Source organism: Oncorhynchus tshawytscha, linkage group LG16 (genome assembly GCF_018296145.1).
Source record: "Oncorhynchus tshawytscha isolate Ot180627B linkage group LG16, Otsh_v2.0, whole genome shotgun sequence".
Taxonomy (NCBI): domain Eukaryota; kingdom Metazoa; phylum Chordata; class Actinopteri; order Salmoniformes; family Salmonidae; genus Oncorhynchus; species Oncorhynchus tshawytscha.
This window is the reverse complement of record NC_056444.1, coordinates 25,841,189-25,852,370: the sequence shown is the minus strand read 5'-3', so window position 1 is coordinate 25,852,370 and position 11,182 is coordinate 25,841,189. Positions and strand designations below refer to the sequence as shown.

The 11,182-nt window shown below is 40.5% G+C and overlaps 1 protein-coding gene across 1 annotated transcript in view; it reads left to right on the top strand.

Annotated features, from left to right (window-relative positions):
- Positions 1-664: 664 nt before the first annotated feature.
- The window catches only part of LOC112215571 (NEDD4-like E3 ubiquitin-protein ligase WWP1), a 60,425-nt gene continuing 49,907 nt past the window's right edge, over positions 665-11,182 (top strand). The window contains exon 1 of the mRNA XM_024374696.2: positions 665-892. The gene's annotated coding sequence lies outside the window, so the exon portion shown is untranslated. The remainder of the gene's footprint in view (positions 893-11,182) is intronic.

Below are 11,182 nucleotides of genomic sequence, written 5' to 3'. Positions count from 1 at the left end.
CTGTTGTTTATGGGTATCTGCCCCTCTCATTGGCTAGAACGGTCCCATCTGCTCTCTTCTGCCTTCACTCATTGAGGACATATATTTTCCATTGTTAGAGCGGTCACTCTGTTATCTTGTCAATATAATGCAGGAATCATCAACTAGATTCAGCCAATGCCCGATTTTTTTTTCATGAGTGGATGGTCAGGGTACCGGAACCTAATTTCTAATACTTTGTAGACTGGAAATTGAACACAAGAAGCACATAAATATGTAATATTTGACTAAAGCATAATCACTTCAAACTTTGCTTACACGATCATATATATATATATATATATATATATATATATATATATATATATATATATATATATATATATATATATATATATATACACTCTATTATGCGTGGGAATACTTTGGAACAGATTTTAAAATACATATATTTTTTTACAGTTTATGTCCAACAATAAAACATGTCCGGTGGAGTTGAGCGATGACCAGTGTGGACGGACTGGAGCTCCGACATCACATAAAACAACGTTTTTATTCAAAACGACTGATTTCAGGGCCACAGAATAGCCCTTATTACACATTACATTGTTATAAGTGGGCTATTCGTTGGCTGCGGAAATCAGTCGTTATGGATAAAAACGTCATTTTTATTAAAATAAAATATGTGTATGTGACGTTGGAGCTTCAGTTCGCACACGCAAATTGTCGCACAACTCCTTCATAAATCGTGGAGTTGAGTTTAGTAGGCTACTACGGTGTATGCGAGAACCTGTTTGTGACGAGAGACGGCAATCGTAGCTGGACGCTCGGCCTGAGAGGTTAATGCCTGGCTGTTTATCGAGAGAACATAGCTACAGGGAGTTTATAACACCGGGTTGGAGCTACAGGCACGGTAAACCACCCAAACTTAGAGACATTGGATGTCTGTCCTCTACAATTGTACATTCCTGCTTCAAGCTGAGTCTGCTTGTATTTCAGCTATCTAACATTAGCTAGGCTAGCTACGTTCCTCCAACTCAACTGACTTGAGATCTTTGCTTGAGGTAGCATAGGATCTTGTTTAGCGAACTAGATAGTAGCTAGCTAATTAACTGAAATAACAGATGAAATAGTTTAACTAGATACCAAGTGATTGGTTACTACTAGCGAGCTGTTAACGTTAGCAAGCTACAATATGTGTTTGAAATGGCTAGATAACTTTAGCTAACGTTAACTGGTAATGGACCGTGCTATCATCATCAGTAAGTAATGCCAGCAAAAGATGGCGGACACCTAACCAAGCTACTAGCTAGCTATCCAACTGCTGCTATGGCCTAGCTAACTTAGCTGTATCTAATCACCCGATTGTTTGTTTTCGTCCGTTGTGATCAGTGTGCCGGGTCTAATACACTCCCAAATGATCGCGAGACATGTATCTTAAAGTTAACCATCTGGCTAGCCATCTAGTTAACTAACTTAGCTAGCTGGTTAGCTAAAATACACGGAATCACCCAATATTTCTCATGGTCATTAATACCAACGTCCTTGCAATTTTACTAAAGATTAGCAAACGTTAGCTAGATAAGTTGGGGATAAACTAACGTTAGCTAATTAGCACCTTTACCATTTCATACAACTAGTTACACCTGACTTGTAGCTAATAATGTTGTCGGTATTTTGTGTACTCTGGGTAACTTTTCATGGTTCTTGCCCTAGGGAACTCTATCTAGGGTTAAATAAATAAAGCTAGCTAACGCTAGTTCCACGGTTGTTTTGTTGCCACACGAATTGAACTATTGATGTAATGTTATAGCTAGCTAACGTTACGTGTAACTCTTGCTAGTGTCCGTGATGATGCAGGTCTGCCAATGTGGCCTAGAAATTGCCATGGTACTTTACAGAGACTGACTAACCTGTTTGGACACTATTTTGAGAAATATGACGATTTTCTAATAACAGACACTTCCCTCAGCTACGTCAATTTTTTTTAAATAGATCCTATAGATTTGGCTGCCTTCATTATTCTCTCAAAATCCTTGTGTGAGGATTTGATGACGAACCTAGATGAAATTATTTGTCCTCTGTAGCCCTATAGAGGCCTAGGCTATTTGGAGACCAAGCCTGTGACTTGGGAGAGATTGAAACAAATAAAGGCCTACAGTTTTTTTCTAAGTGCTCTTCCACATATGTTGGGCTTTTGTGATTGCAGGCCTGCGGGTAGCATCCTCCCATTGACAGTAGTATTGTATGCTTTGGCTGTCAGTGTGAAGGCATTAGTTACATGATGCTGTCGCTTGAGCAGCTCCTTTGGCAGGCTCTGTCCATAATGCTTATTTTGCCTCTGTTTCCCCCTCTGTTGTTGACCTTTCACAAGGAAACCGCTATGTCTGGGAATTCTTGAGTTGTTGTCTCTTGCACCCAACTGTGTGAGGCTAGTGGCTCATGCCAAGGTAAATAAATGTTGCAAGTGTAAAAAGGCAATGCCCCTGTTTTTGGTAGATATGTCTGGGTGGGTGTTGTAACGTCAGTTTGTCAATCATCCCTGTGTTTTATATATATATATATATATATATATATATATATATATATATATATATATATATATATATAATATATGCCCCTGTTTTTGGTAGATATGTCTGGGTGGGTGTTGTAACGTCAGTTTGTCAATCATTCCTGTGTTTATATATATATATATATAAAAATGGTTAATTGTTTTAGATTGAAGTCAGTGTTTTGTGCTGGTGTGGTTGCAGGCGCCTAGCTAGCCTAATCTGTCTATTTGAAATGAAGACTCCTCTAATGCATAAAGTCTGCCGCTCCTTGTAGGTCAATCACTTTAAATATGAATAAGATTTCAATGCCTTAGTGTTGGCTGAAGTTTAGGCCTGCATGGAGCGAGGCTACTAGGCCTAGATCAGATATCTATATTCAGCCGCGGGCCAATTATTTTTTTTTCATGTGTAGATGGTCAGGGGCCACCTAATTGGAATACTTGACCAGATTTCCTAAATTAACTTGAAACTGATTTCCTGTTGTTTTTACAGCCTTATGTCCAACAATGAAAACTCATAAACAAAAAATTAAATATATACAGTACCAGTCATTCCAGGGTTTCTTTTCTTTTTACGCTTTTCTACCATTGTAGAATAATAGTGAAGACAACTTTTGAATAACCATGTAGAAACCAAAAAAAGTGTTAAACAAATCAAAATATGTTTGAGATTATTCAAAGTTGCCACCCTTTGCCTTGATGACAGCTTTGCACACTCTTGGCATTCTCTCAACCAGCTTCATGAGGTAGTCACCTGGAATGCATTTCAATTAACAGGTATGCCTTGTTAATTTGTGGTATATCTTTAATGTGTTTGAGCCAATCAGTTGTGTTGTGACAAGGTAGTGGTGGTATACAGAAGGTTGCCCTATTTGGTAAAAGACCAATTCCATATTATGGCAAGAACCGCTCAAATAAGCAAAGAGAAACAACAGTCCATCATTTAAGACATGAAGGTCAATCAAGCCGGAAAATTTCTTGAACTTTGTGCAGTCGCAAAAACCATCAAGCACTATAATGAAACTGGATCTCTTGATGACCGCCACAGGAAAGGAAGTACCAGAGTTACCTCTGCTGCAGAGGATAAGTTCATGAGTTACCAGCCTCAGAAATTGCATCCCGAATAAATGTCTTACTTGAACTCTGAAACGTCTCAACATCAACTGTTCAGAGGAGGCTGTGTGATTCAGGCCTTCATGTTCGAATTGCTAAAAAGAAACCACTTCTAAAGGATACCAATAATAAGAAGGCTTGCTTGGGCCAAGAACCATGAGCAATGGACATTAGACTAGTGGAAATCTGTCCTTTTGTCTGATGAGTCCAAATTCCAACCACCTTGTCTTTGTGAGACGCAGAGTAGGTGAACGGATGATCTCCACATGTGTGGTTCCCACCGTGAAGCATGGAGGAGGAAGTGTGCTGTTGACACTGTTGGTGATTTATTTAGAATTCAAGGCACACTTAATCAGCATGGCTACCACAGCATTCTGCTGTGATATGCCATCCCATATGATTTGCGCTTGGTGGGACTATCATTTTGTTTTTCAACAAGGCAATGACCCAGCATACCTTCAGGCTGTGTAAGGGCTATTTGACGAAGGAGAGTGATGGAGTGCTGCATCAGATGCCCTGGCCTCCACAATCACTCGACCTCAACCCAATTGATGGTTTGGGATGAGTTGGGCCACAGAGTGAAGGAAAAAGCAGCCAACAAGTGCTTAGCATATGTGGGAACTCCTTCAAGACTGCTGGAAAAGCATTTCAGGTGAAGCTGGTTGCCTGTTAATTTATTATTGAATCACAGCCTACTTTGACAAATGGGTGATGTTTTAACCAAAGCGCATTCGAAAAAAGCACAACCGTTGCACGACTGTACCTAACCATAAAACATCAATGCCGTTTTTAAAATCAATACACAAGTCAATTTAAAAATAAGAAAAACCTGCATATTTAGTTATAAGATTAATATTAGCAGGTAATATTAACTAGGAAAATTGTCACTTCACTTACGTTTTATTGCACGCAGAGTCGGGGTATATGCAGCAGTTTTGGCCGCCTGGCTCGTTGCGAACTGTTGAAAGGCCATTTATTCCTAACAAACATTGTAATTCATTTGCCAGAATTTTACATAATTATGACATAACATTGACGGTTGTGCAATGTAAAAGCAAGATTTAGGGTTGCCACCTGTTCTATAAAATACAAAATGGTTCCTTATTCCACTGAAAGAATAAATGTTTTATTTTCAAAATTATAGGTTCTGGATTTGACCATATTAATGACCAAAAGCTCGTATTTCTGTGTTTATTATAATTAAGTCTGATTTGATAGAGCAGTTTCTGACTGAGCGGTAGTAGGCGGCAGCAGCAGGCATTCATTTAAATTTTACTGTGTTTGCCAGCAGCTCTTAGCGATGCTTGATTCGCACAGCGCTGTTTGACTTCAAGCCTATCAACTCCTGAGATTAGGCTGGCAATACTAAAGTGCCAATTAGAATAGTCAAAGGTATATGGTATACTTTACAGATATGACAAAGACAATTTATAATATCAGTACAAAGTATGACATTCTGAGTTTGCTACATAACCTCTTACAAAGTTGGCTTTAAAAATAGGTTATATTCTACTGAAAATTCCATGTTGTAGAGTAAGGCATTGTTGGCAGAATAGATGGCTGCTGTTCAATGGATGATTAATATAATTCACCCAACATTTCTTGTTAGTCTATCGAATATTGCTATCAGGTTGTAAATCACAGCTGGCCGCGTACCTTGTTTGCTGCCGACAGTCATTCAGGATGCACTGTTTCAGAAGAAGAAAGAAGATTAATGTAACTACGGCTGGGAATGTCAATATAATTAAACTAGCATCGGCAATGATCACAAATTAGCCATGTTAGGATAACTTATCAGTCATGTCTATTCATGTAGCTACTTATTTAGTGAGATAAAAATGCCTAACAACCGCTAGCTAGCTGCTGGGAGGATTTCATGTCATTGGATGAGTTGCTGACTTTTCCACCCATATAATTTTTTCGGTGGCTACAGCTTGAGATACAGGTGTCATTTGGTTAGCTAGCAAGAAATGTGAATCATTTTGTTAGCTAGCAATGCTTAACTTGAGCAACTGTTATCCACACTTAGAATATCTCTTAGTTGTCAATTTATATTTGGCATCAGTCAAATGGGCAGATATGTTCCCATTCAGTTATCAAAACGTGGGTTGGGACAAGAAGGCAAGCTGCAGAAGGGCGAGCGGGCTACTATTCCCCATCGTTTATCAGTGCAATTTTAGCAAGCTAAAAGTTTGAGAGGGTTTATCTACTGTTCCCTTGTTAGATTTGAGGTAATTTTACTCAGGCTAACATTAGTTGTTGATGTGCATAGGCAACAGAGAGAGGGAGCCTACCTATTCATAGTTGTTTGGTCAATGGGATTGCAAAGTTCCCAAATGTAAATGCAGCTATAGAATTTATAGTGGATATGTTATTACTCACTCACTGTGTGTGTGCAGTTTGTCCATGTGTTGTTTTCCCAAGCAGCTGTACAGAGATTTGGGCATGTCTGTCTAAATATAAAATAAATGTCAGCACATACTTTTCCTGTGATTATTAGAATTTGGGTTCCAAATCCAACCATGCTTTTTACTTGTTTACACCAAGGATAGTGTTGTCACGATAGCAGAATTTTGACTTCGATTCAAAAACAATACAACTGCAAAAAAAAAGGCGTCTTAGCCAGTCACAGACTGGAACTTGATCCAGACGGCTCTTAAGTTCAATATAATTTATTATTGAAATGTTTGATTTTTGGATGTATGGATTAATTAATCAATTATACAACTCATTTGACTTTGGTAAACTGACTACCTACATAACGGTCATTTTATTTGAATGGTAAATCTGTACTCTATTGATAAACTGGGTAAATCAAGTACAGGTGACTGCCTATTCAATAAGAGTGCACATTCATTGAGTTACTGAGCTTGTTTTGGCTGATTTTCATGGGGCTACAGATGATAAACAATCAGTCTTCCATTTGGGACTTATTGTCCTGATCAACATTTGCGTAGAAGAAGCAACCACGTCTTTTTATAAAAGTGTGCGCTGTCTCTTTTAAGACCCATGACCTCATTCACAGTCAGCTCCAGCAAAGATGATATTGATGGGGAGAGGAAGTGAATTAATAAAGTTTTGGTGACTATTTTGAAATCAGCAATGTTTTGGTTTGAATATCACAAACAAAGTACTAGGGTAGTTAATTAATGTTAGGTTCAGCTGTACGCTAGCAAGGACAGTTGGCCTACAAAGTTGGAAGCTACCAGTGTCGTCTAATGGACATTGTTGCGAACAGTAAATAAATCAACATTTCTACATGCCGTGTTGCTTTATTCGAGTGTGTTAACTTCTGTGCAGCGTAAGTGGTGACGCAACCAGACTCCCAGTGGGGGTGCAGTGGTTCCTCAGGACAGGCTAGACTGGAGCTAGCAGTGAGCAAGTGGAGCAGGCACGGTGCTCTCGAACTATAAAGGAGACATCGGCTGCGCTGCTAGACTTGATTCTCTCTGTCGATGACGTGTGATACATTTGACAGAAGTACAGAAAGTTCTAGTATTGGCAAAGTACTAAATTTTTGGTATACCGTGCAACACTACAAGAGTATTGAGCACATGGTCTTCCTTTTACTGTGTCTGTGTAGCCTAGTTCTAGCCTAGGCCTATATGGTAACACTGGAAAGCTACTCACATGCACTATGAATACCAAATATCACACAACCCTGTAAATCGGACCCCCCCCCACTCTCTCTCTGATCTAGTGAGTCTGATCCATTCCTGAGTCAGAGAGCCATTAGTTATAATGATATCCAATTCAGTGATGCTTGCTGCATGGGCTGTTGACGTCCCCAACGGTGTGCCTGCGCAGAGGCCAGCTCTCAGCAAACTGACTGGGAGAGCAGTGTTCCTCAGCCTTCACGTTTAACTAGCAGCTTTACAAGCGATGACGCGACTCGGAACATATAATAATACTTTGATTCCGTCATATTTTTGAGTTATTAATCCCATAAGTGAGACATTGTTGCTTCTAGACAGTGTTGCACATCTTTGATGGCTTCCAAGAAATCAAAACGGTATCTCAGAATTCTAATAGAGAAATGTCTTGGTGTTGCAACTGCTCTGAAACACTGTACGATTAGATGCCTCAGTCTCTCTGTCACAACCAATGATGACACTTGCCTGACTGACTGGCCCTTAGTCAGGCTTTGTCAACCAGCATAAATGACTAAACACACACTTCTTCTTCCCTCTCTCTGTCCTTAGTTTTCTCTCTGTTTCCCTGCCACCCTAAGGACAAAAAAAAGTAACTAACTGTACGAGGCTATAAACTAGGAGGAAACTTTGCACCCGGAAGCTGCTTTTCTTATTGCCTGCGATTTTAAATTCCGCCTCCTTTAAGACACGTGATACCCAACTTCCATCTACACGTCTCCCTCGCCACTAAGGGCGATAAAGTCCTAGACCGTTGTTACTCTACCCAGAAGCAAGCATACAAGGCCCACCCTCGTCCCCCATTCGGCAAATAGATCATGACTCCATACTCCTGCTTCCTGTATACAAGCAAAAGCTCAAACAGGAAGTACTCGTGACTTGCTCTGTTGAGAAATGGTCCTCAGAAATTATGCTACAGGACTGCTTTGCTAATGCTGACTGGAACATGTCCCATTCTCCGCTGATAGCATCGACGAGCTAACCACCTCCGTCACAGTGACTGTTTGCTGTTTCCCCAATCAAAAGCCCTGGATTAACAGAGGTTGGTGTTAAGCGAAAGGACATGGCTACCGCACACAACAGCCAAACCTGAGGCCAAGGCTGAGGAAAGGAACAAGTACAAGAAGTCCTGCTACGACCTCCGCAGAGCCATTTAATAACAAGAAAAATAACAATATAGGGCCCTATGAAATCCATTTTCTTTTCTTCCCAAATTCCCTTTTAGATTTATTTTTATGAACTCTGTTTTATGATTTAAGCAAATTTTATCATCATAAAGTGTCTAATGTGAATGAATAAAACAATTTAATAAGAAACATTAATGATGCAACACATTGCACTTTTTGTTTTACCAAGGCAAGTGCTTCAATACAGTTCTACAAAGTGTTTCATTATAAATAATAAAAAGTAATGCAATAATATAGGCAACAATGCAATCGGAAAAAGTTATTCTTGTGTAACAACTTTGCATTTTTTTGTTGTTGTGTGAAATGAAGTGTTTCACAAGTTTATCATGAATAAAGATTCTTGCAATAGGCAACCTATGTCTGTCCATTGTAGGTTTTTCATCTATCACAGACCTCTCCATTTGAAGTACATGATTGTCAGCCTCTTTGTTGAGCTCGGTGAGTACCTCTCGCTTGTCTGTGAGTAGAGTCTTGTATTTGCTGAAACTCCTCTCAGTCGACTGGGAAGTAGATGTTGGGCACTGCCACTTCTCCAACTCTTGGGAATCTCGCACTCAGGCCCCTCCAGTAATCAGCAAGCTCCAAAGCAGTTGAGGGCTTCCTGGACACAGTTCTGTTAGGCAATCCTTTCTTCACTGAGCTCTGTTGATGGGTTTCAGGTGTGTGTGTGTGTGTGTGTGTGTGTGTGTAGGTGTGTGTGTGTGTGTGTGTAGGCTTCAATCTGCTTTTCCATGGCTGGAGCCTGCCTGGGATCGAACACCCTAGCCAGCCTGTAGACCTCTGGCTGGATGTGTGTCCCAGTGCTTTGACAATTTTGAAGTCCAAGTGGAATGCATCATGGAGATGGTCAAGCACCTCCCTTCTCTCCAATCGCCATCTTTCTCAATAGCTCATCTGTCTCTGCACTATACCCACATGTTTTTGCCGTTCCGTTCACTAAGTAAGAGCCCAGATCTTCCATGACCTTGTATGCAGACACTGCTGTGGGACGGCGGGTTCCTTTCAGGATTGACAGAGCTGTTATCAGTTTGGCGCAGCCCTCCGAGATGGTTACCCTAACAGTGATGGCCTGCACCTTCTCTGTTTCCAACTGGCTGAGGATGTTTTGTGACTGCTTGGGATGGTGACTTTTCTGCCAACAAAAACTCTGTACTAATGAACATGCTCTGCATGGTACTTCGCTGCCTCAAACCAGCTATTCCATCGGGGGCTCACTGCTTCAGGAGGTGCCTTGGCCTGCACAAACTCCTTCATAATGAGGATGCTCCCCCATCTCTTTCTGGCAGGCTTCTTGACGAAGACAGATCTCATCCATGTTACAAGTGATGCAACTTCAGAGAAGTGTTTGTAGTAATGCTAGGTCTCACCCACCAGATTGATGACATGGCAGAGATGGGTTACATGGACACTGTTGTCTATCACTCCTTTCAGAACCTCCTTGTATGTCTTCAGGTAGTATGGGGCATTATCTGTGACCATTGCCCAGGCACTGTTCAGTTTGTTGCTGTGGAGCGAGGCTAGTATAACTTGGGAAGTTGTTGAGTAGTTGCATCTCTGAAAATGACATCCACCAGAAAGTACTGGTTTTCAATACCTGCAATGAAAGTTGAGGAAACGTTTTAACCTAAAATAATATTGTGACAAAATACAAGTGTAAAAACAATATAGAGATAGTTAGCTAGATGGCGAGACAGCTGCTGACATTATGCATTGCTATATGATAGCTCGTCGTTTGGAATATCACAATTTGCGTGCGGACAATTCACACTGCGGAATGTAAATGTAGGCTATTGCAACGGTATATTAATAGGCTGTTAACTCACCAATGATTAGAATGCTGCAATCCCTTGCATCTGTCTCGTCAACAACCACCGCAAACTTCTTCCAATGGATCTTCTGTAGAACGGCAGTCATGTCGGTCGAACACACGGGGCAGGTGAATTTGAGAGAGGCTGCTCTCATTTTCAGGCAACGTTCCTCCCTGTTTGCAATGCTTCACTAGAAACGTTCATAGCTTTCTTAGCTTTTCTAAGGGGATGTCGGACTCGGCGCACACAGCCACAATGTCCTGAATCTGCTGATGTGCTTGCACTAGTAATGGTTGTTTTGAAGAGGCATGCTCTGGCTAATCAATAGTATGTTGACTGAATTTGCAAAACAGCTTATCGCCTGATGACTCCTAGTCCTTTGGGTATTGCTATGCTCTGAATTTAGGGTCTAATATATATATATTAGTTAATATAATATAATTTTTTGATGACTTGGTTGACATGTTTCTCAAAGTAAATGCCAAGTTGTTGGGTGACGTAAGTGACCCACTCCCCTCTCAAAACACAATTATTTCTCTAGGCCTACTCATCTGTAATTTTTACAATTATGAAATCATTTAGATTACTACAATTAGGCCATTTTTTTGTTTGTATCGGTTTCAGCTAAATTATGGAAAAAGCTGCATATTCCACGTTTTAGTTGATTCCATTTTTATGACCAAATTCTGATTGTCTACATTTTCTGCATAGCGGAAATCATAGGATTCCACCTTGTTCTAGGGCCCTATCACACAGGCCCCGCCGCATGTGGCAGGGCCATTACGGATTACTAAGGAAGACCCAGCCTTGATCTGCCCAACAATGCTTCTACCAGACTAACTCAATGCATTTTATGCACACCTCGACAAAAACATTGCCGTGCGTGAGCGC